Source organism: Ceratotherium simum, chromosome 26 (genome assembly GCF_057802395.1).
Source record: "Ceratotherium simum simum isolate JZ-2026a chromosome 26, ASM5780239v1, whole genome shotgun sequence".
Classification (NCBI taxonomy): domain Eukaryota; kingdom Metazoa; phylum Chordata; class Mammalia; order Perissodactyla; family Rhinocerotidae; genus Ceratotherium; species Ceratotherium simum.
Window position 1 is genome coordinate 38,811,204 of NC_141925.1, and position 27,408 is coordinate 38,838,611.

A 27,408-nucleotide genomic window follows, 5' to 3' on the forward strand; every position below is an offset into this window, starting at 1 on the left:
ATCTGTTTCAAATAAAATCTGAAGGCCTCAGCCAGACGCACTTTGGAATCTGGGAATCACCTTCTTGGCTGCAACTGAGTTCCTTCCAGAAACCTGCTTCACAACGAGTGGATCACTCTCCTTCGTACTGATACAAAGCTTGCTCTTCCGCAGACCTCTGCAGCAAAGTCCGAATGTTTAAGATTTAAAGGGTTGTTCGATTGGGATGCTGTTGGCACATAAAATAAGAGGCAATAGTTTGAGGTTTCAGTAGAACTAGGCAGAATGTGTCTTTTTAATAAAAGAAATAAAACTGTTAAAAATGAGAAACCAAAATAATCCTTGAGGGCAACTAACTTAAGCTTGCTTATATTTAATTGGTCTAATATAATATGAATTTGTGTTCTTGGTCTTTTTAGTCTTGAAGATTGGAGAGGGAAGAGAAGAAATCTAATAGTTACAGGACACCTAATTTTATCTATCTTTTATCTGTCCACCTACCTACGTGTACCTGTATGTATATATTCAAACTTAATCCTCAACAACTCTGCAAGGGAACTAGCTCCGGTTTACAGAGGAACTGAGGTGTTGAGAGGTTCAAGAACCTGTTAGGGTCACACAGCAAGTTAATGGCTCAAAGTCAGGTCTATTTGACTCCAAAGCTTTCCATCATCATGATGTTGGTATTAGACACATCCCAGAGCCCAGAGAAGTTTTCTGTGATAGCTCTTCATTCCCTGTTATAGCCCCAGTGATTCACTATTATCAGTTTGCAGCTGATTGTAAGTGCTCCCAGAGCTCTCTGGGATACTAGGAAAAATTATCCCAGTATCTTTTGGGAGCTAGTCAGAGGACCTTCCTTGAAACAGGCTTAAACAGTTTTGACAATTACAGGCCACAGGTCAAGTCCCCAAATTTCTACTTCCTGCCGAGACACCGCCACTCCCATCAGTAGATTTACATTTCCATTTCTCAGTGCCCAAAATGAGTTAGCTCTGCTAACTAGAGCTTGCTGATGGACATGTATCCTTACCAAGATTTACTATTACCTCTGGCTATATTGTAGTGGAGCAAAGCTGGTAATGGGAAAATCAAGTTTGATTCCTAGGTTTTTGGCTTGAGCCAAAGAGTGGACAGAGACTGGAGAGATGGGGAATACTGCAAGAGGAGCAGGGAGTGTATTTTGGGCAAAAGAGCATGTTAGAAGGCCTACAGATGAGAGAGTATGGCATTTTCCTCTTTTTTTTTTTTTTGTGAGAAGATTAGCCCTGAGTTAACTTCCGATGCCAATCCTCTTTTTGTGTGTGTGTGCTGAGGAAGATTGGTCCTGAGCCAGCGTCCATGCCCATCTTCCTCCACTTTACATGGGACGCCACCACAGCATGGCTTGACAAGCAGTGTGTCAGTGCGCACCAGAGATCCGAACCTGCCAACCCCGGGCCGTTGAAGCAGAGCACTCGCACTTAACCGCTTGTGCCACAGGGCTGGCCCTGAGAGTATGGCATTTTCAAGGTAATAAATGAGCTCTATGGAGAAATGCCTCACTCTAAGAAATAGTTTGTGGGTAATTGAGGGAGTTGAAGAATGAAGTTCAAAGGAGGCCCCGGCATGTCAGCAAGGCACCATGGAATTCCCACATCTAAAAATGTAACCTCATCTATTCTTTCATTCGTTCACTGAGTAATACAATTGGCAGGCACCATGATATTCAGCACTAGCCAATGGAACAGTTAACCTAATCAAATAAGGTAAACCATCCATTGAGTAAAGAAGACTAAAACAGAGCAGTTGTCAAAGCAATGACTTTGGAATTAGACATACCTATGTTTCAACTTTGCTGTTTACTGTGCTGTGTGACTGTGGAAATTTTGCTTAGCCTCTCTAGTTTTCTTGTCTATACAATATGGTTAATAATAGCATGAAAATTAAATGAGATAATGTAAAAGGTACTGGTCATAGTAAGTGCCTGAAAGTTATAAGTACTAATATAAAAACCAGTAAAGGGGGCTGGCCTGGTGGCCTAGCAGGTAAGTTCGCGCATTCCACTTAGGCAGCCCGGAGTTCACTGGTTTGGATCCTGAGTGCAGACCTACTCATTACTCATCAAGCCATGCTGAGGTGGCGTCCCACATAGAGGAACTAGAAGGACCTACAACTAGGATATGCAACTATGTACTGGGGCTTTGGGGAGAAAAAAGAAAAACAGGAAGATTGGCAACAGATGTTAACTCAGCCAATCTTCCTCAAAAAAAAAAAAAAAACAAAAGTAAAAATAGAAGAGAGGTGTTTAGCATAAAATCTAAAGAAGGGGGAATTAATGAGCAAGCATTTAGCAGTGCAGGACTAGCGTTGTCCAGGGAGGGATACCCTGGGATTGGAGAACTTAAATATAACTAGAGAAATCAGGCATCCTGGGCTGTGGTAGGAACTGCCTCCTGACAGGCATTCCCTACTGGAGTCAGCAAACTGTGACATCTGTCTTGTTTTCTAACATTTGTATCATATGGCATCACACCTTACACTCCCTTCAAAATACAAGTGCATGAAGGGAACCAATGTTTAATCCAAGACGGTAAGAATGATTTCAAACAGATGGTGCCCTGTATGAATCAAGAAAATACATACTGGGATTTTTTATTTTGCTGACGCATCCCATCCACTCTCTTCACTTTTAGAAAATGGCTAGCCCCTTATATTTGTATTTCATTCATGTTTTAAATTTACAACTTGGGCACAATTACAAGCGTCTGTCTTTTTTCTTTTCTGCAGTTGCTTATATTACAAATCTCCACCCAGTGTTCCTCCATTATCTTTACTGGGTGAGATTAGATGCCAGGCGCTGGTTTGAACGGACCAGGGTTCCAATGCTGCCTGTAGTTGTTTACTAACTATGCAGCTTCTGGCATGTAAGATAGTAAAAAGTACCAACTTCATAGGATTCTTGTGAGGATTAATGAGATAATGTCAATTTAAGTGCTCCAAAATTGGAGCACTTAATAGCTGTTATTTCTGAGTTTAGCAGCAAATTTCCCTTATCATGAACAACTCATTTCTTTAACCGTTTTTCCTGCATCAACAAATCAAATATGCCTCTAGCAAGCCTGTACTCCAGGCGCAGTAGGGTGTTTGGATCTTGACCCCATCTCTAAGGCTTTTTCTTCCTCTTTCAGCCCATTGGTACCAATATGTTCCTTCTGCTTCTTTATATACTCCAGGCAAAACTGGGAGGGGCTAGGTTGAAGCGACACAGGGAGAGGAGGACTGGCTGGACTGAGGGCATAGATAACGAGTTCTGGCTCAGCAGGGTCAGCCTGGCCTGCGATCATGAAGAAGAGAGGTGGGAATGGGTGGTAAAAAAGGCAGGAGTCGAGCGGAGGAGGCAAAAGGGGTGCTCATGGGGCAGTGGGATGAGGAAGAAGGAAACAACCAATTTAGGTCTCAGGTCCACTTAGACTATGAAGGGCAAATAGAGAAATCTGTTCTATCTTCCCTCCATCCCTTCTTGGGGAAGGACAAACAACGAAGGAGGCCCGCTACCTCCACGCCTCTCCGGACCTAGCTCCTTAACGGCCCCTAGAGAACTCGCGATCAAAATTAGACCTCCGAGCTGCCCAAAGGGACCCGGAAGTGCACGCCGAGGACCCGAGGTTCCAGCCGTCCCCATGGAGGCCGGGGCCGCCCACCCTGCGGAGCGCGCCGAGCGGGCTGAATGAGTGAGTGTCGAGGCTCGGCCACCCCGGGGGGTAGAGTGGGGAGAGGGTTGAGGGACCGCGCCGCCGCGTTGCGAAGCCCGGACTGCAGCGGACGACTCGGGCCGACGGCACTCCCATGGGGGTGGAGTAGGGACGCAGGAACCTGCTGGGTGACCGGGCCGGGCGCCGGGGCCACAGGCCGCCCTCCGGTGCTGCCCGCCTGGCCGCTCCCCGCGGTGGGGCCCCGCCTGCCTGGAAGGAGAATGAAGCTCGGACCTTCTCCTGGGTTGGGAGCTTCTCTTGGGAAAGCTTCACCTACCGTTTCCCTATATCTGTCCGCTTCTCCCATCCTTTCCTCAAGTATCTGCCTGTCCCTTGGGCCGTGTTCTGAACAACTTTTAGAGAAGATCTTGGCTTTGGCGCAGCACCGGGGATTGGACCCAGCCCATGGAGAAGCTGCCTGAGCAGATGTCCTCGGAGTCCCTGTGTCCATCCCCCTAGCAGGAGCCTCGAAAGAACAAGGGTGAGGTGTTGACCTAGCTGGGTTATCTTTGTCTAACTTTGTCCTTCCAACTGCAGCCCCAGAACAGATGGACACGATTAATGTTACGCTTAGCATTGTCCTGGTGCAAGACTACTGATTATTTTTTTTTCACCTGAAGCTCTATTACATGTAAATAAAGCCTACAGCTAATGTTTCCTCTCTGACTGTGCAGAGCAAACCTGCAGCAGCACTATCACAGCACACAGTCTTGAGGATCTGTTGTTCCAGCACCTGCTAACTTGCTGCCCTGTGGAGAAGCTCAGTAAATGTTGTGTGAATCAATGAATGAATGAACCCAGCAAAGTGTGTCCCATATACCCTAAGTACCAGGAAAAGAGTGGGCTCCTCCCCTTACTTCACCGAAACTCTCCTTCATCTTTAGGGAAGGTACATTTTCCACCCAAGTATAAACTCCAAGAGGGTGGCTTGCCTGTGGAGTACCATGGACAAGCCAGCCACCTGCTGATGGGAAATGAGGTTAAACTATAAATATCAACATTTTTATTTCAATCTGTCATCCCACTATTATCTGGTGTATGTTTGGCCATTAAAAAAAATGGACTTTGGATTATTTAATTGGGGACAAAGGTTTAGATAATCCACATCATGGACATTGAGATGGCTTATGTTTGGGGGGATTTTCTTTTACATAGTTAGCCTTCTAATCATGTTTTCAGGCTAATTTTTAACTCAGCAAGATTTATTGAGTTATTATTATGAGGTGCTGAGATTAAGTTGAAAGAAAACCTAACCCTTACTCACCCACAAACTTAGAGTTGAGTTGGAATACTTAACTATGAGAGGCTACAGGACAATAAACAATGTAGCAGTTCATAAGAGGAGATCCCTATGGACTGCGTATTCGCCCTGGAAGCCTTAGAAAGTCATGAGTTTGGCCTTGAAAGAATTTCGAGTAAGAAAGGAATCAGGTTTTAGATGAGAGGAGATAGATCCTTACCATAGGCTCCCTGACGCTAGTCTTTCTAAGAGGCCAGATGCCTATATTCACTTTCCTAAAATACTCATTTATTCATTAGTTCACAGTGCCCACTGCAATTCAGTCCATATTCCATACCTGGCACTCAGGGTCCTCTGCAGTGTGGCCTCAACCCAACTTTAAAGTCTTACCTCAGTGTTCCCCAGGACAAACCCAGCAAGACTGGTGTGTCTGCACAAGGTAATGCCAAAGACACTTTGCACTACCCACTGTTGTGCCTATGTGTCCTTTTTCTCACATGCATTGCTGTCCCTTCCATTCCCTGCCTATCCAAACCCACACATTCCAGCGTCCCATGCTTGGAGACTGAGTGCAGGACAGCTTCCTCCATGAAGCTTCTGAAACAGACTAGGTGCTGTGAGGAAGGAAACTAACAGATGTAAGAGACATTCACATGAAAACCTGCAGGACTTGGTGGCTAATGGATCATCAGGGGGAAGTGAGTACAATCGTCTTTGTTCTCTTCACTGTCATACCTCTTTAAAAAAAAATCATCACCAGTTGCTATTGTCTTTGTAATCGCCATTCACTTCTCAATGCAGGTTACTGCTTCTGCTCCATCAAAACTGATTATATCCAAGTTGCCAGTGGCTTAACTAACGAATCCATTGGACACATTTTTTCACCCCTAATTTTTTTGACTCCCTAGTATTTTTTTGTTGATGTGATCATTCTTCCTTGCAACTCTTGTTCTTTGATTTTGGAAGCACCATTTTCTCCTGGTCTGCCTCTTGCCTTCTCATGGCCTTTCCCATTCCTGTTTCTCCACCTGTTTCTTAAACGTTGATTTTCCCCAAGACTGTTCTCAGCCCTCTTCTCTTCTTACTCCTGTGGGTGATCCTATCTCCTTCGATGCCTTTAGTTACTACTGTACGCTTCTCTTGTTTCCAGCTGACTCCTGAATACTAGGTGTTCATAGGTGCACTTCTGAGCTCATCCTTTTCTGCCATCCCCCACCTCCCTACCTTCTAATGAACACCTTGGTTAATTTTAGCAACTGGTTTTCCCAAGCTAGAAAACCTGGAGTCATCCTCTACTAGTCTCCTTTCCTCCATATTCAGTCCACCAAATCCTATCAGTTTTTCTTCAGAAAGGCCTGATTCTGTTGCCTGTCACTGCCACTTCCTCAGTTTAGGCCCGTTACATTTTTCTTGGATTGTTGACATATCCCCATTCTGACATATCCCCCAGAGTGGGTCATTTCCCCCACTCTGGGCTGTCCTCCCTACTGCTGCCAGATGAACTTCCCTGGAAACAAAGTTGGTCATATTCTTCTCTGCCTGTAGAATGAAGCCCAAAATCCTGAGTGTGGCTTATATATCTCTTCATTATCTGGCTCTACTCTATTTTTCTGCCATGTCTCCTGCTTCCTGCCTATGCAGAGCATACATTTCAGTCACACTGAATCTTTTTTCACTATTCCTGAAACTTAGTATTCCCTTTTATGTTTCTGAGCCTTAGCATATGCTATGATTTTTGTCTGGAATACTCTTTACCTTGTTGATCTTGATCAAAGTTCAAGACTCAGCTCAATGTCATTCTTTGAGGATGCCATCCCCAATTCACTGAGGTAGGGGTTATCATTCCTAATTGTGCTTTGAAGCACTATTTGAATACCTCTACCAGTATCTTGCACATAGTAGGTAGTACATATGTTTGTTGATTGGTTAGCTCAAATAGGAAGTCTATTAGTTTCCTAGGGCTGCTGTAACAAATTACCACAACTGCATGGCTTAAAACAACTGTATTCTCTCACAGTCCAAGAGGGCCAAGCTTCCTCTGAAGGCTCTAGGGCAGAATCCTTCTTTGACTATTCCTAGCTTCTGGTGGCTCCCAGCAACCCTTGGTGCTCCTTGCCTTGTAGCTGCATCACTCCAGTCTCTGCCTCCATTATTACATAGCCTTCTTCCCTGTGTCTTTCTGTGTCTGAATCTTCCTCTCTTTTTTCTCTTAAAGATACCAGTCATTGAACGTAGGGCCCACCCTAATCCTTTATGATCTCACCTTAACTAATTTCCTCTGCAAAGATCCTATTTCCAAATAAGGTCACATTCTGATTTTCCAGGAGGACATGAATTTTGGGGATACTATTTGACCCAGTACAGGCAGCATTGCTCATTTCTTCTGCTATTAGAAGTAAATGTACTTGGGATCACACAGCTTTGTGGTTAAACTACTTGAAGAACTGCATAGATTTCCTCCTCTGTTTAAATTAGAAGCAGATCAGTCAAGAAACTTTTTTTTTAAACCTTCATCTACAGGGACACATTTTATTTGCCTGTTATTTAGAAGGCAGCTGCTCTCTTCTTGGGCTTCTCCAGCTGTGTCTCAGACTGGCCCCTGTCTGCTGAGGCATTCCAGGGGGTCCTGCCATCTACCAGAGTTTGGATCCAAGTGTTTGATATTTTTTCTGTAAGTGGCTCAGACCCATGAGGAGATATACCTCTCTGAATTCTATTTGAGTCTCAGCCCTGAAGACTTTTTATAAGTGGTTTATTTGGGACCCTTAGTGATTTATAGATTCTTCTATTGATGGAGTAGAACTTGCTTTTAATGGGTTGCTGGGAAATAATCAGGAGCATTTTAAAGCACCTAATGTATGCAGAGTTGTTTATGTAGTACTGGAGTTGGAGAAAAAGAAATGGAAGACATCGTTTACTCTAGAGATGCTTTCAATATAAATTGAAGAGAACGCACACACACAACTAAAAATATTTCTTAGGAGAGGCCCGAAGACAATGCGGTAAAGTGCCATGAGGGAGGCAGGAACTGTATGCCTTAGAGATTCAAAGGAAACAGATCCTTTCCAGCTGGAGATTGGAGCAGGGTTAGGTTTCAGGAAGGAAAGGTTTCAGCCTTTGAGCTGGACCTTGAAGGGTGAATAGGATTTTGATAGGTGAAGTTGGAAGGGAGGCTGTTCGAGGTGGAGGAAGAAGGAAATGCCTGGGGATATAAATGGTCAGGAAACAGTTCAGATTAACTGGACCATGGAGAAGATGTGAAAGAGGATGAGACTGTAAAGGGGGAGTGGAGTAAGATTGTGGACAGTGAACGCAGGCCAAAGAGTTCAGATTTTGTTTGGCAGATACTGAGGTATGTTAGCTTTCCTTAACAGGAGGCTAGCAGCTGAGCATTCTATATTAAGGAAGAGAATCTGATTTGTTTAGTGAGGTGAGAGGTGATTAGGATCTGACTTTAGGACATTAACAGTGATAACAGGAAGGCAGGGACAATATCAAACATATGTTGTAGTAGAGGCAATAGTACTTGTTTACTGAGTGCATATGTGTTGGGGTGGAGAAGGGACTCACTGATAGTTGTCGTTCCCCCCCCCCACTTTTTATTTTGAAAAATGTTAAAGCTACAGGAAAGTTGCAAGAATGTTATACCAAATACTCATACAACAGAAGGAGGAGCAGGTTTGGGACATGTTGATCTCAAGAGACTGGTATGAGAGCCATGTGGAAATGTCTTTCTAGATTATTGGAGATGCTGTAGCTGGTTTGCAAATATCCCCCATCTCAGTAGATAGGAACACAATCCCTCCAGCTACTCAAGCCGGAGAGAAACCTTTGTTTCTCTCATATTCATATCTGTATCCTTCAGGAGACGCAACCATCAACATTTTTTTCAGAATCCAAGTACTTCTTACTACCTCCTCTGCCACCATCTTGGTCCAAGTCTCCATCATCTCTCACCTGGATTATTGCAATAGCCTCCCGGCTGGTTGTCCTGCCTCTACCGTTGCCTTCCTACAGTCTGTAACCAAGAACAGCCAGCGTGATCCTGTTAAAATGTCAGATCTTGTCTTCTGGTCAAAACCCTCCAGTGGCTTCCCATCTCACTCAGTACAAGCAGACCTCTTGTAATAGCCTACAGAATCCTACGTTCTCTGATCCCCTTTTTGTGTCTCTGACCTCACGTCTTACTACTCTTCCCCTTGCTCATTCTGCTCCAGTAATACTTGCCTCCTTGAACACCCAAGGCCTTGGCACTTGCTAGTTCTTCTGTGTGTAATGCTCTTCCCCAGATACCCTTATCTCCTTCAAGTCTTTGCTTAAATACCATTTTCTTCATCCTTCTTTGACCATAGTATTTAAAATTGCAACCCTTCTGCCCACTCCCTCCCCTGGGCACTCTAATCCTTGTTCCTTGCTTTTTTCTTCTATAGCACTTTTATCAGCTTCTAATAGTATGTATTAACATAGTTTATTATCCATCTCCCCTCCTAAAATGAAAGGTCTTTGAGGGCAGGTTTTTGTCTGTTTTGCTCACTGATGTATCTTACAGCCTGGAACTGTACCTGGCATGTTGTTGGTGCTCAGTAAAATGTACTGAATAAATGTGAATGAATGAATGAAGTTTCATAGGACTCTTAAAGATGATAAGTATTTCAAGAGCTATAGAAGGATCACCTTCAGCTTCATGGAGAAGGTGATACTAAACAGGCCTGAGAGCAGTAGGATTTACATTCTTGAATTTGTCGGGCAGGCTGTTAAATCTCTGGCAGTGGGCCAGATAAAAGGCACATCTTCTAGAACATCTAAGCCTTCACATATTGTGGGAGGGAATGAATAGAGTGGTTCAACAGATAGCAGAAGAGGCTTTGTAGGGGAGAAGATCAGAAGGAGGCTGGAAAGACAGGTAGGGGCCAGGCCAGGGAGATATAGAAGAAACCCTCATTTTAATATTTGCCTAAGCCAAGTACAGAAGGCAAATCTACTGCTTTATGAAGAATTCCAAATCCAAGTCCTATGGAGGCATGCCCAGGTTACTGCTCTCTCACTTGTTGATGAGCTGATGGAGACTCTATTTGTCATCTTCTCTTTCTGGTGTTTCATCTTATTTAATCAATCCAGTTTTGAAGGGCTTCTAAGTTTAAGTGCTCCAAGCCCTGTGGGACAGATTTGGCAGATTTAGAAAGCTCTAGAGTTGTGCTGTCCAATAGGGGAGGCACTAGCCACAAGTGGCTAACTAAATTGAGATTAATTAAAATTAAATACAATTAGAAGTTCAACTCCTCAGTTGCACTAGCCACATTTCAAGTGTTCAGTAGCCACATGTGGTATTGGCTACTGTGTTGGATAGCGCAGATGTGGACCATTTCCATAACCACAGAAAGTTCTGTTGGATTGTGCTGTTCTAGGCATCAGTGGGTGACTTGAGTTCATTATGGTATCTTGCTAAAAAGAATGGCCTGCCCAGCTAGCATTTAGACCTGATTGATGTCTTTATCAGTCTTTAAGTACCTAACTTGTTAGACCTAGTCCCTGCTCTCCAGGAACTTGGAATCTGTCTGACACGTGAGGTAAACATATGTGTAAGGGGATGTAAAAACATTAAACCAGTAATCCACTCATACCTGTTAGAATGGCTATCATAAAAAAGATAAGAAATAACAAGTTTTGGCAAGGATGTGGAGAAAAGGGAATGCTTGTGCACTGTTGATGGGAATGTAAACTGGTGTAGCCAATTGGAAGACAGTATGGAGATTCCTCAAAAAATTAAAAATAGAGGTACCATATGATCCAGCAATCCTGCTTCTGGGTATTTATCCAAAGGAAATGAAATCACTATCTTTTTTAAACATTTATTTTTAATTTTTTTAAATTTATTTTTCCCCCAAAGCCCCAGTAGATAGTTGTATGTCATAGTTGCACATCCTTCTAGCTGCTGTACACGGGACATGGCCTCAGCATGGCCTGAGAAGCGGTGCGTCGGTGCGCGCCTGGGATCCGAACCCCGGCCGCCAGCATCGGAGCGCGTGCACTTAACCGCTAAGCCACGGGGCTGGCCCTGAAATCACTATCTTGAAAAGATATCTGCACCCCTGTGTTCATTGCAGCATTATTTACAATGGAAATAACCTAAGTGTCCATTGATGGATGAATGGATAAAGAAAATGTGGTATATATATGCAATGGAATATTATCCAGCCATACAAGAGAAGGAAATCCTGCCATGTGCAACAACATGGATGGACCTTGAGGGCATTAAGCTAAGTGAAATAAACACACAAAGAGAGGTACTGTGTGATCTCACTTATATGTGGAATCTAAAAAAAAACAAAACCAAAACTGAACTCATGGATACAGAGAACAGATTGGTGGTTGCCAGAGGTGAGGGGTGGAGGGTGGGTAAAATGGGTGAAGTTGGTCAAAAGGTACAAATTTCCAGTTCTAAAATAAATAAGCCTGGGGCTGTAATGTATAGCATGGAAACTATAGTTAACAATACTATGTTATATATTTGAAAGTTGCTAAGAGAGTAGATCTTAAAAGTTCTCGTCACAAGAAAAAAAATTTGTAAAAAAACCGCCCAATATCCAAATTGAACGTTCAGAAGATGAGGGCATATCTGGAGGTGGAGAACAAGCGTAAATATGGTTTTGTGATGATATCACAAATAATTATTAAATTCCTTAAAAGCAATGACTATTTCCTAATAGAATCAGGGCTGTGCACATATCAGGTTTTCACTGCTGATGGAAATGATGTATTGGGTATTCCTCAGCACCCCCTTCTTCCGGAAAGCTCCCTCTAAGCAGAGGGCCTACTTTCTATAACATCACTGCAAAATAACCCCTCTAGCTTCAGTAAGCCATATCTAGTAAGTACAACTTAGAGAGGAGAAATGTGTTAATGTAAACAGATGTTTTTCTATCATGTTTCCCTTAGACGCAGCTGGGGTACAGAATTTGTTTTTATGTATTCTCTGAGAGTTGAAATAGATTTGGAAATATTTCTCTCTACCCCATGCTTCAAATTTTAAACAACTTTTCCTTTTATTCTTCCCTCTCCCCTTCTTTATCAGAACCTCCCAATTTGCACTATTTATAAAGGTACATGTGAGGTATGAGTGTGTCTGTGTTCATGAGTGAGCATGTGAGCATCTGTGTGTAGGAGAGAGACTCTCCACAGGAGTGAGGAAGGTATTGGTGTCTGATCATGTGAAGGAGTCTTCCCTGTTACAGCAGAGACAATCCATGTGGCCAGGGTACCATGTAGACAGAACCTCTGGGGTGAGGTTCTCTTCTTTTACTTATCCTGTTCAGTTTCTGCCCCTCCCACACATAGCACCCAACATCACCCTTCCTGCATTCTGAGATAATCCCACTTCCCTCAAACTCTGCTTTCCTTTTCTGCTAATCCCAATATATCTGGTTAGCTCCTTCATATATAAATCCTAACTTTAGCTTCCCCACCACTTTCTCAAAATCTGCTCAACTTGTATTGATCTTTTCCCTATATGGCAAGGCCATTTTTCATACTTTTTTGAATGAAATACTTTTGGAATTCTTTGATCATCCTGTTTTCCCCCAGGAGTTTTTCTTGTTACATTTACCTTTTTTATATTTTTCGTCAGATGGTGAGACCTAGACTGAGGATCATTTAATTATAAAGCAGAAAACTCTTGAAGTAGGGATACGACTACATGAAGGAGATGAATGTGAACAAAACAAATGTGAGGGAGCCTATGAATACGGACGAAACTTCAGTAATATCGCAAACCTTATCCAACAGCCACAAACTCTTATTGAAGAGAAATCTCCAATGTGTAACATATGTGGAAAATTATTCAAGCGGAACTCTTACCTTACTCAGCATGAAAAAATCCACACACAAGAGAAACCTTATGAGTGTCATGAATGTGGAAAAGCCTTTGGACATAGTTCAAACCTTATGCAGCATCAAAGAATACATACTGAAGAGAAACCCTATGAATGTAGTGAGTGTAGGAAGACCTTCCGGCACAGCTCACACCTCATCCAGCATCAGATAATTCATACAGGAGAGATGCCTTATAAGTGTAATGAATGTGGAAAAGCTTTTGGTGGGAGCTCAAGTCTTATTCGACATCAGAGAATCCACACTCAGGAAAAACCCTGTGAATGTACTGCATGTGGGAAGGCCTTCAGCCAGAGCTAGAATCTAATAGATCATCAGCGAGTTCACACCAAAGAGAGACCATATGAATGCAATGACTGTGGGAAAACTTACAGTCGTAACTCGCACCTTATTGAGCATCAGAGAGTCCATACAGGGGAGGCTCCTTATGACTGTAATGAGTGTGGGAAATCTTTTAGTAGGAGTTCATTCCTTATTAAACATCATAGAATTCACACTGGAGAGAGACCCTATGAATGTAGTGAATGTGGGAAGGCCTTTAGTCGGAACTCCCACCTTATTCAGCATCAGAAAACTCACAGTGGAGTCAAACCCTCTGAACGTAAAGAATGTGGGAAAACCTTCAAGTATAGTTCATCCCTTATTAATCATCGGGGAATCCATATAAGGGAGAAGCCATGAATGAAATGAAGGTGGTAAAGCCTTTGGTCAGACCTCAGCTCTTCCTGAACACCAGAGAACTTGCGCTGGGGAGAAACCCTTTGGGTATAGTAAGTGTGGATGGCCGTCATTCCTAGTTCAACTCTTATTAAGACCTGAAAGTCCACATGGTGGACAAATCTCATGGCTGTGTTCAGTGTATGAAAACCTTTAGACAGAGTTCCTGCCTTATTCAACATCAGCAGGTTCACTTTGGGGGAATGATAGCTACGGGGAAGGCCTCGCTGTGTGTCAGAGAGTCTACACGAAAGGGGCATGATGCAGCACTGCAGAGGTGATGACTGAAGTGGCACCTTTAGCACTTCTTTCATTTGATACTGAGGATCTACATCAAAGGCAGATTCTGGGGGCCGGCCCTGTGGCTTAGTGGTTAAGTGTGTGTGCTCCACTACTGACGGCCCAGGTTCGGATCTCGGGCGTGCACCGATGCACTGCTTGTCTGGCTATGCTGAGGTGGTGTCCCACATACAGCAACTAGAAGGATGTGCAGCTATCACATGCAGCTATCTACTGGGGCTTTGGGGAGAAAAAGGGAAAAAAAGGAGAAGGATTGGCAATAGATGTTAGCTCAGAGCCGGTCTTCCTCAGCAAAAAGAGGAGGATTGGCATGGATGTTAACTCAGGGATGATCTTCCTCACAAAAAAAAAAAAAAGGGGGGGGGATTCTGTGCTTTGCTTTTCAAATCTCCATAGTCATTCTCTGAAAATGGAATGAGTTAGGTCCATTCTAGGGAAGAAACAATCAGGGAATTCTGGATTCAGACTCATAGATCAGGAAAGCTGTAGGATGACCTTTGAACCCAATAGCTTTCCTTCTGCCATCTGTCCTGTTTGTTGTAACTGTAGATGGAAGTGTCTCTTGGGTCTTCTTGGGCCAATATTTCGCTCCTCAGTGTCCTGCAGACTACTGAATCTTTTTTTGTTTTATATGACATAAATGCACTTAATAAATGGGCAGATTTTGTAAGCCAAATAATTTCTCAGCATGACAAATCATGGCTTTATGTGTCGACTTGGGTAGACTGAACTGCATTTGCCAGAATTCCCTTCCTGGTATGTTTCAGTTCCAGTGGGCTACAAGGAGATTCTTGGGAGATTTGGAGGCAGAATACAAGCAGCTGTTTTGTAGCTCACACGCGTTGTTGCTGATCTGACTCACCTCACTGGCCTGAAGCAGCAGCTGGGCCTGCAACTGCTCTATTTTCCCCTGGATCCTCCTTTGCCCTCGCTGGGCCAGGGGTGTGTGTGTGTGTGTGTGTGCGTGCACGTGCGTGTGTGTGTGTGTGTGTATCTCCTCCCGGCCCTGCTTCTCAGACTGAATCCTAGTGAGACACATGCTTACTATCCTTATGACAAATACACATTTATTTCAAGTTTAGGTAGAAAGAAGTTGTTAACTTCTGGCTATTTTTTAAAAAAGAACCTCAATAATAATTTTCAAGATTTCTTATCAGAAAAAGCTACTGTTCAAACTCCACTATAACAAAAACTCCATCATAACCTGAGGCAGAGCTTCACTACCATGTGATTGTCGAGGAAAAATTTTGCAAAGCAGTTGAATAGTGTGATACCTAATTGATTGATAAGATTAAAAAAAAGAAAACTTTTGAGCACCCATTTACCATGAATATTTTAATCACTAAAAGAAGTTCCAAAAGTACCTCTACTAGGTAGTATGTTGTTAGATTTATTCTAGGTATCTGAGAGAAGTACCTATTTTGTTGTAAATGCTTTTTTAATTCTTTTTTTGGTGAGGAAGATTTGCTCTGAGCTAACATCTGTTGCCAATCTTCCTCTTTTTTTTGCTTGAGGAATATTAGCCCTGAGCTAACATCTGTGCCAATCTTCCTCTCTTTTGTGTGTGGGTCGCTGCCATAGCATGGCTTGATGAGTGGTGTAGGTCTGCACCTGGGATCTGCACCTGCGAACCTGGGCCACTGAGGTGGAGCGTGCCAGACTTAACCACTATGCCATGGGGCCGGCCCTGTAAATGCTTATTTTTGATCTGAAAAAAACAGATTATTTTTCCTCCAGTTAGTCTGGATTTGTGATTATCTAAAAAAATCAGTGAAAATTATACTTACATCATGGGCTCTTGAAACTGAAAGTTGCCTCTCTCCTGTGGCCTCTGTGCCTGGTCTGGTGCTGTACACACAGTAGGTGTTCAGTGGATGGCTGTGGGATGAGTCTGTTTACTGGAAACCAAAGTCGTCTTGTTTGTCTCAACTCTCCTCTCTGCACTCCTCCACCTTCCTTCCTCCACCATCCCTATAGGTGATTACTGACATTAATAAGGGTCACGTTGCTCTCTGGATGTCCTGAGTATGGACTTACACTCTGTGAGGTGATGTCTGAGCTCTGAGCTACTGTGCCCACTTACTCCATTTGGCATGTGACCCTCCTCAAGCCCCTCCCCCCTCCTTATACCACAGAAAGGGCCCTTTCCTTCTGTAGGGTCTGAGAAGCTTCAGGGATGAGACAGGGTTTGACAAGCTGGGTGTGAAGGCTGGGCAGTGTTCTTACCGGCAGAGAAGCATTGCAGGGAAGGGCAGCCCAGGACAAGGTAAGTGTGCAGGGCCACATGCCAGGCCCCAAGGGCAGAGGCCAAGAAAGGGGAGAAAGAGTTTGTCTAGCAGTACCCAAAGCACTAAAGTGGGGCTCTGGTTCTTCGGGCACAAGTATTACTAGTGGACAGACTAGTTCACTGAGCTCTTAGAACTCAGTCAGGTGAACACGAGGGTGACCAGCTCACCCCAGTTTGCCAGGACTTTCTCAGTCTTAGCATTGAAAGTCTCACATCCAAGAAAATGCTTAGTCCTGTGCATACCAGGATGGTTGGTCACCTGAACCCATAGTGACCCCATCCCCCTGTCCCCCTCATGGTTCCTGGCTGCAACAAGACACAGTGAAGCAGGAATTCCCAATTAGGTTGCACATTGGAATCACCTGGGGAACTTTCGAAGTACTGATGCAGCCATGCCAGTCTCTGAGATTCTATGTATTTGCTGTGGGGTATGGCCTAGATATTGGGATTTTGTAAATTCCCAGGTAATTCTAATGTGCAACCAAGGTTGAGAATCTATACAATAGAGGATATCAACTCTTCACAGGTGCTGAGAGAAGGACACAAAGAGACCACATACGATCTGGTGGCTTAGTCATTGAAGGCTAGCAAGAGGGCTGGGCTGGGAGTATGGAGAGCATCAAGGGCCTGTGTGAAAGGAGAGAGAGGATGTCCTTGACTAGATGGCAGGAGTGGTGGGAGGGAGCCCTTGCATTGGGGGTGGAGCCAGCTATTGAGTGGATTCCCTGAGGGCAGTAGCTGACACTGGTGGGAGCAGGGGCCTGCTCATTTCCTAGTTCTGTTATGCAGTAAAAGTATAGTTTGGGCCACTTGGGTTTTCCCTTTGGAGCTCTGGACCAAGGACACACAGAGCCTGAAGGAAGTCAGAACTCTAGACTCCAGCCCCAGCTCAGGGGCACTCCACCCCCTTTTCCAGCAGGCAGTTCTCTCTTTTCTTGCCTGTCCCTCTACTCTAGACCTGGAAAAATACGAAAATGCTTCCAGAGGAGGCTATAACCTAAACTTATGCACACATTCTAAAATTTCCAGTCCTAGGAGGGGCTGGCCTGGCAGTCTCTAGCCATACCTGTACACAGCCTTCAGCCCCACCAGGTGAGAGGCACTTTCTGGGCTCTGGTTGAAGAGGTAAAGGAGTCTTTGGGCAAAGGGGGAGATAGGAGGAGGGAGGTGAGTTTTGGCACTGGCACTCAAATGTGACTGTTTTAATCCCACCAAAGGCCCTCACAGCCCTCAGGATGAAATCCTACAAGACCCTCACATCCCAGCTCTGCCCACTGATTTCCCCAGCCCTCTGTGGCCACTCTTCTCCCAGTCATTTTGAATTTCACTGGGTCCTAGAATGCAGTACTTTCAAATGTAGGTAAAAAACCACTAGTGGGTCATAAAATTTATTGTAGTGAGTTGCAACCAGCACTAAGGGTAAAAGAGAAAAGTAGGAAGGACTAGAATAGAATAGAAGACATTTGTGTGCATTGCACATAACAAAGGTGAGTGAGACTGACATTCCATGTGTGTGCATGTGTGCCTGTTTGTGCACTTGATGTACAGTGTTTGTTGCCGTAAAGCAGGTGAAGACCTCTGCACGATGTGATTCCCTTTCAGGAATAAGATTCTGTCTGAATGGCGCCTCCTTGGCAGGTCTTCCCTTGGACTGCATTGTTCTCCCTCTGCGATTCCCACAGCAGGCTACACTTCCTTCCTGCACTGAACACATTCTTTAAAAAATGGTTTATTCAGTTGTCTGTCTTCTGTGCTAGAGTGCAAGCTCCAGGAGGGCAGGGCCTGTGTGCCCCTAGCATCCTATCTGTCATCAGAGAAAGCACTCAGATAGTGGGTGGCTGAATGATAGGCCTGAGTTTAAGTTCCAGCTGTGTGTGTGTGTTCTTAGACAAGTTCTCTTTTTATTGTTTCCAACTTTTTATCTGAAAGATTTCAATATATAGAAAAGTTGAAAGAATAGTATAATGAACACTCTATATGTCCTCCACTTAGATGAATAATTATTAACATTTGTTCATATTTGCTTTCTATCTACCTACATATTTTCTGAATCATTTGAAAGTAAGCTCATATATAACCTTCACCCTTGAGTACTATGGCATGCTTCTCCTAAGAGTAAGGTTATTCTCCTACATAGTGCAATACGATTAACACACCTAAGAAAAAGAATTTAATTCGATAATACCATCTAAAATGCAGTCCATATTCAAATTTTTCCCACTTGCCCCAAGAATGTGTTTTATAGCTGCTCTATTTCACATCAGAAAAAAATCAAGGGTCACATTGCATTTGGCTTTATGTCTCTTTAGTTTCTTCTAATCTAGAACAGTTTCTCCACCTTTTTTTTTTATGGCCTTGACTTTTGTTTTATTTTTTTTATTTTTTAATTTTTTGTTTATTGCAGTAACATTGGTTTATTTATTTATTTTTTTTTCTTTTTTATTTTATTTTAATTTTTTTTTTCCTAAGATCTATGGAAACTTTTATTATAGCGTATTGTCGTAATTATTCTATTTTTTTTTTTTTTAAATCTGGAAATCATTCTATTTTTTTTTTAATTTTTTGTTTATTGCAGTAACATTGGTTTATAACATTGTAAAAATTTCAGGTGTACATCATTGTACTTCTATTTCTGCATGGACTACATCATGTTCACCACCAAAATACTAATTACAACCCATCACCACACACATGTACCGAATTCTCCCTTTCACCCTCCTCCCTCCCCCCTTCCCCTCTGGTAACCACCAATCCAATCTCTGTCCCTATGTGTTTGTTTATTGTTGTTATTATCTACTACTTAATGAAGGAAATCATACGGTATTTGACCTTCTCCCTCTGACATATTTCACTTTGCATAATACTCTCAATGTCCATCCATGTTGTCACAAATGGCTGGATTTCATCGTTTCTTATGGCTGAGTAGTATTCCATTGTGTATATATACCACATCTTCTTTATCCATTCGTCCCTTGATGGGCACTTAGGTTGCTTCCAAGTGTTGGCTATTGTGAATAACGCTGCAATGAACATAGGGGTGCGTGTATCTTTATGCACTTGTGTTTTCAAGTTCTTTGGATAAACACCCAGCAGTGGAATAGCTGGATCATATGGTAGTTCTATCCTTGATTTTTTGAGGAATCTCCATACTGTTTTCCATAGTGACTGTACCAGTTTGCACTCCCACCAGCAGTGTATGAGAGTTCCCTTCTCTCCACATCCTCTCCAACACATGTTGTTTCCTGTCTTGTTAATTATAGCCATTCTGACAGGCGTGAGGTGATATCTCGTTGTAGTTTTGATTTGCATTTCCCTGATAGTTAAGGATTTTGAACATCTTTTCATGTGTCTGTTGGCCATCTGTATATCTTCTTTGGAGAAATGTCTGTTCAGGTCTTTTGCCCATTTTTTAATTGGGTTGTTAGATTTTTTGTTGTTGAGATGCATGAGTTCTTTATATATTTTGGAGATTAAGCCCTTATCAGATGTATGGTTAGCAAATGTCTTCTCCCAATTGTTAGGCTGTCTTTTCGCTTTGTTGATGGTTTCCTTTGCTGTGCAGAAGCTTTTTAGTTTGATGTAGTCCCATTTGTTTATTTTTTCTATTGTTTCACTTGCCCGGTCAGACATGGTGCTTGAAAATATGTTGCTAAGACCAATGTTGAAGAGCGTACTGCCTATGTTTTCTTCTAGAAGTTTCACAGTTTCAGGTCTTACATTCAAGTCTTTAATCCATTTGGAGTTAATTTTTGTGTATGGTGTAAGGTAAGGGTCTACTTTCATTTTTTTGTATGTGGCTATCCAGTTTTCCCAACACCATTTGTTGAAGAGACTTTCTTTTCTCCATTGTATGTTCTTGGCTCCTTTTTCAAAGATTAGCTGTCCATAGATGTGTGGGTTTATTTCTGGGCTTTTGATTCTATTCCATTGATATGTGTGTCTCTTTTTGTGCCAGTACCATGCTGTTTTGGTTACTATAGCTTTGTAGTATATTTTGAAATCAGGGAGTGTGATACCTCCAGCTTTGTTCTTTTTTCTCAGGATTCCTTTAGCTATTCGGGGTCTTTTGTTGTTCCATATAAATTTTAGGATTCTTTGTTCTATTTCTGTGAAAGATGTTGTTGGAACTTTGATAGGGATTGCATTGAATCTATAGATTGCTTTAGGAAGTATGGACATCTTAACTATGTTAATTCTTCCAATCCAAGAGCACAGAATATCTTTCCATTTCTTTGTGTCTTCTTCAATTTCTTTCAGCAATGTTTTATAGTTTTCCGTGTACAGCTCTTTCACCTCTTTGGTTAAATTTATTCCTAGATATTTTATTCTTTTTGTTGCAATCATAAATGGAATGGTATTCTTAATTTCTCTTTCTGCTACTTCATTGTTAGTGTATAGAAATGCAACTGATTTTTGTATGTTGATTTTGTATCCCGCAACTTTACCATATTTGTTTATTACTTCTAAAAGTTTTCTGGTGGATTCTTTAGTGTTTTCTATATATAAAATCATGTCATCTGCAAATAGTGACAGTTTCACTTCTTCCTTTCCAATTTGGATCCCTTTTATTTCTTTCTCTTGCCTGATTGCTGTGGCTAGGACTTCCAGTACTATGTTAAATAGGAGTGGTGACAGTGGGCATCCTTGTCTGGTTCCTGTTCTTAGAGGGATAGCTTTCAGTTTTTCACCATTGAGGATGATATTAGCTGTGGATTTCTCATATATGGTCTTTATTATGTTGAGGTACTTTCCTTCTATCCCCATTTTATTCAGAGTTTTTATCATAAATGGATGCTGTATCTTGTCAAATGCTTTCTCTGCATCTATTGAGATGATCATGTGATTTTTATTCTTCATTTTATTAATGTGGTGTATCACGTTGATTGATTTGTGAATGTTAAACCATCCCTGCATCCCTGGAATAAATCCCACTTGATCATGGTGTATAATCCTTTTAACGTATTGTTGTATGCGATTTGCTAGTGTTTTGTTGAGGATTTTTGCATCGATGTTCATCAGTGATATTGCCCTGTAATTTTCCTTTTTTGTGTTGTCCTTGTCTGGTTTTGGTGTCAGGGTAATGTCAGCTTTGTAGAATGAGTTAGGGCGCTTCCCCGCCTCCTCAATTTTTTGGAAGAGTTTGAGAAGGATAGGTATTAAGTCTTCTTTGAATGTTTGGTAGAATTCACCAGGGAAGCCGTCTGGCCCTGGACTTTTATTTTTGGGGAGGTTTTTGATTACTGTTTTGATCTCCTTACCAGTGATTGGTCTATTCAAATTCTCTACTTCTTCTTGATCCAGTTTTGGAAGGTTGTATGATTCTAAGAATTTATCCGTTTCTTCCAGATTGTCGAATTGGTTGGCATATAGCTTTTCATAGTATTCTCTTATAATCTTTTGTATTTCTGAGGTGTCTGTTGTAATTTCTGCTCTTTCATTTCTGATTTTACTTATTTGTGCCTTCTCTCTTTTTTTCTTGGTGAATCTAGCTAAAGGTTTGTCAATTTTGTTGATCTTTTCAAAGAACCAGCTCTTGGTTTTATTAATTTTTTCTATTGTTTTTTTGGTCTCTATTTCCTTTATTTCTGCTCTGATTTTTATTATTTCCCTTCTTCTGCTGATTTTGGGCTTTGTTTGTTCTTCTTTTTCCAGTTCCTTCAGGTGCACTGTTAGATTGTTTATTTGAGATTTTTCTTGTTTGTTGAGATAGGCCTGTATCGCTATAAACTTCCCTCTTAGAACCGCTTTTGCTGTATCCCATAAATTCTGGCATGTTGTATTTTCATTTTCATTTGTCTCCAGGTATTTTTTGATTTCTTCTTTGATTTCTTCATTGACCCAGTCATTGTTCAGTAGCATTTTGTTTAATCTCCATGTATTTGTGGCTTTTCTGATTTTCTTCCTATAGTTGATTTCTAGTTTCATACCGTTATGGTCAGAAGAGATGCTTGGTATTATTTCAATCTTCTTAAATTTATGGAGACTTGTTTTGTGGCCTAATATGTGATCAATCCTGGAGAATGTTCCATGTGCATTTGAAAAGAACATGTATTCTTCGGTTTTTGGATGGAATGCTCTGTATATATCTACTAGGTCCATCTGTTCTAGTGTGTCATTTCAGGCCGATGTTTCCTTATTGATCTTCTGTTTGGATGATCTATCCATTGGTGTAAGTGCAGTGTTCAAGTCCCCTACTATTATTGTGTTACTGTCTATTTCTGTTTTTATGTCTGTTAATAATTGCTTTATATATCTAGGTGCACCTACATTGGGCGCGTAGATATTTACAAGTGTTATATCCTCTTTTTGGATTGTTCCCTTGATCATTATGTAATGCCCTTCTTTGTCTCTTTTTACAGTTGTTGTTTTAAAGTCTATTTTGTCTGATATGAGTACTGCTACCCCAGCTTTCTTTTCATTGCCATTTGCATGGAGTATCTTTTTCCATCCCTTCACTTTCAGTTTGTGAGTGTCTTTAGGTCTGAAGTGTGTCTCTTGTATGCAGCATATATATGGGTCTTGTTGTTTTATCCAATCAGCCACCCTATGCCTTTTAATTGAATCATTTAGTCCATTGATGTTTAAAGTAGCTATTGATAAGTATGTACTTACTGCCATTTTTAACTTTTTTTTCTCAGTGTTTTAGTAGTCCTTCTCTGTTCCTTTCTCCTTCTATACAGAATTGATGGTTTCTTTAGTTTGACCTCTGTCTGAAAGCTGTACTCTTTAACTCCCCTCCTCCCTCCTTTTATGTTTTTGATATCATATCTAACCTCTTTTTTGTGCATTTGTATCCATTACCCTCTTATCATGGAAATAGATAATTTTTCCTATTTGTGGTCTTCTCTTTTCCCCTTAAATCAGTCCCTTTAACATTTCTTGTAGCACTGGTTTCTTGGTAACAAACTCCTTTAATTTTTGCTTGTCTGGGAAATTTTTGATCTCTCCTTCCATTTTGAATGATAACCTTGCTGGGTAGAGTATTCTTGGCTGTAAGTTTTTCCTTTTAGCACTTTAAATATATCATGCCACTCTCTTCTAGCCTGTAAGGTTTCTGCTGAGAAGTCAGCTGATAGCCTTATGGGCTTTCCTTTGTATGTAACTTGACTTTCTCTTGCGGCTTTTAGGATTCTCTCTTTATCTTTAATTGTGGACATTTTGATTATGATGTGTCTTGGTGTGGGCCTCTTTGGGTTTATCTTGTTTGGGGCTCTCTGTGCTTCCTGTACCTGGATGTCTGTTTCCTTCCTTAGGTTAGGGAAGTTTTCATCTATTATTTCTTGAAATAGATTCTCTGCCCCTTTGTGTCGCTCTTCTCCTTCCGGGACACCTATAACACGGATGTTAGTGCACTTGATGTTGTCCCAGAGGTCCCTTAGACTGTCCTCACTCTTTTTAATTCTTTTCTCTTTTACCTGTTCAGCTTGGGTAATTTCTTCTAGTCTTTCGTCCAGCTCACAGATCCATTCTTCTGTATCCTCTACTCTGCTTTTGAGTCCTTCTAGTGAATTTTTCATTTCCAGTATTGTATTCTTCATTTCTGATTGGTTCTTTTTTATATCTTCCGTTTCTTTGTTGACATTCTCACTGAGTTCATCTATTCTTCTCCCCAGATCAGTGAGCAGCCTTAACACTCTTAGTTTGAACTCTCTGTCGGGTGGGTTGCTCATTTCTGTTTCACTTAGTTCCTTTTCTGGGGTTTTGTCCTGTTCCCTTACTTGGAATGTATTCCTTTGCCTCCTCATTTTGCCTCTTTCCCTGTGCTTGTGTCTACGTGTTAGGTAGGTCAACTACGTCTCCTGCTCTTGGATAGGTGACCTTATGTAAGTGATGCATTAGGAGGATTCCAGTGTGCGTCCCTCAGTTCTCAATGTTCCAGGGGTGACCCCTATGTGGGCTACGTGTGTCCTTCTGTTGTGGCCTGTTTGCTCTCCCTGTAGGCACCCAGGGAGGCCGAGTTATGCTCCTGGCCAGCTGTTGTAATGCTCAGCTGCTTGTAGTTGTTGTGGGCCCTTCAGTCTCTTTATCAGGTGTGGGGAGCCCCAGCACAGTTGGCTGCAAGTTCTAACACCACATTTGTGTTGCAGTATTTCTTTTACATGAGTAGGCCCCCAGTGTGGTAGGTTGTTAGGCTCAGGGCCTTACAATTGCTATAAGCCTCCAGGCTTTATGTCTCTTGTCAGCTCTCTGAGGATTGCAGCTGGGTGAGGCTGGCCTCAGGCATAGGAGCACCCAATTGTTTCAGGCTTTGGAAGGTGGGGCAAACCCCCTATGTGGGTCTTTGAGAAGCACAAGTCTTCTGCAGGTGACAAGTCCTGCCGCCCACAGGTCCACACACACAGTCAACACAGTCCTGCCCTGTGTGCGCGCCCCGACCTCCCGAAGCGGACCCAGTCTCGCCACGGCAGGAGCCCCACACACTCCACCATCGCCCCACACTCTCCACTGGCTCCTTGTGCAAGCCCTGCCCCACTGAGGTCGGCTCAGTTGCCAGGCTGCAGAGAATCCAGTCACCAATCTATGCAGGCCCACAAGTTGCCTGAGGGCTTGTTATTGGGTGGGGCCAGTCTCTAGGGTGGGCTGCCTGCCCTGGCTGAGCTGGATTAAATCGGTGCTCTAGAGTGTGGGGTAGACCCTGGGCTAGCAGGCCTCAGTGAGAACTCCAATGGCGTCTGTGTTAGCATGCCTACACCAGGCCACAACAATGGCCACCGCCAATGTCCCAGTCCCTGGAGAGGTCTCACCTCTCACCAAGATGTACTCAGGACCTATTAGGTGAGTCTCTTTTCACCAAAGCACTGTGCACCTTTGTTTCTGGTGATTTTAGGTTGCTTTCTCAAACGGGTGAGTTTGCACGTAGGCCCTTTAAGAGCCAGTTTTAATTTCTTTGTGAACCAGCTTTTCTGGGGGTACTCCCCCATGTTTTAGTAGCAGGCAAAGTCAGATATTATGCCACTCGCCTCAATTGTGCTGGGTCCACAAAATGCCCACAGTGGGGGCGCTCCCCGGTTCAGGGCCCCGCGCCTCCAGGGAGGGCTGCGTACTTGTGGGCTGCTCCCGGGTGGCCATGACGCTGGCGGCTTGTTAAGGCGGCGTTTTTCTCTCCAGAAGGGAGTTTCTGCCTCTTCTACCTCAGTTAGTATTGTCCGTTGTTGCAGGAGTTCCACTTATCCAGTTTTCAGTTCTGTCTCAGGGGTAATTTTTCCACAAGTAGTTGTAAATTGGCTGTGTCTGCGGGAGGAGGTAGTTCAGAGTCTGCCTACGCCGCCATCTTGACTTCCCTCTTGTCGAGGACTGGCCTTGACTTTTGGACGAGTCAAGAACAGCTATCCATTAGAATTTTCCACAGAATTTATTTCTGTTTTCTTGTGGTGATATTTAACTTCCTTCTCAAGTCCCTGTGTTTCCTCTAAAGTGGAATGAGGTTTAGAGACTTGATTAAACATTTTTGGCAAGAATACCTCACAGGTGATGTCTCCTTCACACTGTGTCACCTCAGGAGGCAGAGGATGTCAGATCATTCCACTCTAAGTAGTGCTGTTTGTTCACCTGTTTAAGGTAGTGACTGCCAGATCTTTCCTGTGTCAAGACATGTTTTTCTTTTGCAATTAGTAAGTAATTTGCAAGGATGATAAACTCCAGCACCATGTGGAGAATCTATTCCTCTACAGCCTGATGTTTTTAGCAAACATCCATGATCGTTTGGGCAGGTTCTTTACCTGAGACTGTTTCTTCATCTGCAATGTGGGGATAATAATGCCTGTCATTTGGATTTGCTATGTAATGACATTTAAAACTATTATATGAGCACCTATGAAAATGCTGTCATGGTCTGCCATAATTTCTCCCTTCTTCTGAGAACACTATCCCCCTTCCTTTAAGAAAGTTCTCCCTACCCTGCTCCAGACATGTGGTCCAAATTGCTGGCTTCTTAGATGACCCTACCTGCCCTACTGCTGTGGGGCACAGCTGACTCATCCTCTTTCGCCAAGTAGAATAATCATATGAGTCAAGCTGAGCCAATCAGAATGCTTCCCTGGGAAATTTTGAGCCAAGTAGGGGTAGGAATAGGGTGAGAAAAACATTCTTTTTCCCTAGTGTGAGGGAATGTGAGGATATGAGTCTGGAAGTTGACTATGTCCCCTGCCACCTGGAGAATGAAAGCCTATGGGGTGGAGGAGATCAAAGCTGAGATCAGGGCAGAGAGGAGCTCTCCAGGGGTCTTCCTGGCATGGCTCCAGCCCTCACCAGCTGTGCCTCTGCCCTGCTCCAGCTAAGCCAATCAAGGCCCTCTGTTGCCTGAGTGCTTACAAATTGGGTTCTGAACTTTATGACAGATAGAATCTGAATAGCACAAGGCCTGTCATGTGCCTCTCACAATAGATGACTTGATAAATTAGTGGTCCATGCTCTCTCATCCCTTCCTGTTGTCTTTGAATATGTACCAGCTAGTGGGGAGGTGCCAGCCATGGTTCTGACTTTTTAAAATCTTATGAGTTATAAATGCATTTCCTTGGCGAGCATAGACTCAGAGCAAGGGGGGCTGGTGCCTTATCCAGCTCCAAGTGTGGCTGCTCTTGCCACCAGAACCAGCCCCCCAACCCGATGCCCACAGCCAGAAGCCAATCCTGCCTCCATGGAGTGCCCCTCTCTTTAAAATTTAAAGAGTTTAAAACCAGCCCGGGTGGTGGGAGGGGCAGACAACTTTATTACAGGAGGGAAAATGAATGGGAGGGAGGCCTGAGGGAGATAGGAGCGTATGCAAGGGACAAGGGATGGGGAGAGCCTGGGAGCGAGGATCTTGGGGGCGGGGAGTGAACTGGCAGGGTCCTGAGGAGTCAGAGGGACTCGGGCTTCTTCCAGCCCCGGTTTGTGTAGCGCTATCTCTGTGCATGGTCAATCGAGATATCTTTTCCAGGCATTTCTCCTGTTCAGCTACCCAACAGGAGGAGTTAAGATTATTATTCCCGTTTCACAGATGAGAAAACTAACACCCAGGAAAGAAAAGTAACTTACCCAAGGTCACCCTGCTGGTAATGGCAGAGCTGGAATTCGAATTCAGATCCGGCCAACCCCGGATTGCTCCACCCCCACGCCGTTCCGCGCACCGCTGAGCGAGGCCCGGGCCGCCTACAACCCCGAGGCCGGGTTCGCGCACCGAGGGCCCGGTGAGCGGCGGGGCGGCCGTGCAGAGCGGTGAGTGCCCGCCCTCCTCCGCGGGCCCGCGGGCTCGCTGGGCCGTGCCGGGAGACGGAGCCTCCCCG

At 43.2% G+C, this 27,408-nt stretch overlaps 1 long non-coding RNA gene across 1 annotated transcript; it reads right to left on the reverse strand.

Annotated features, from left to right (window-relative positions):
• Nucleotides 1–106: 106 nt before the first annotated feature.
• Nucleotides 107–27,408, reverse strand: LOC147913663 (uncharacterized). The gene is made up of 3 exons (XR_015548621.1): nt 27,161–27,408; nt 15,645–15,828; nt 107–208 (listed from the first exon to the last, which is right to left on the reverse strand). It is a non-coding gene; the product is annotated as an uncharacterized LOC147913663 (long non-coding RNA).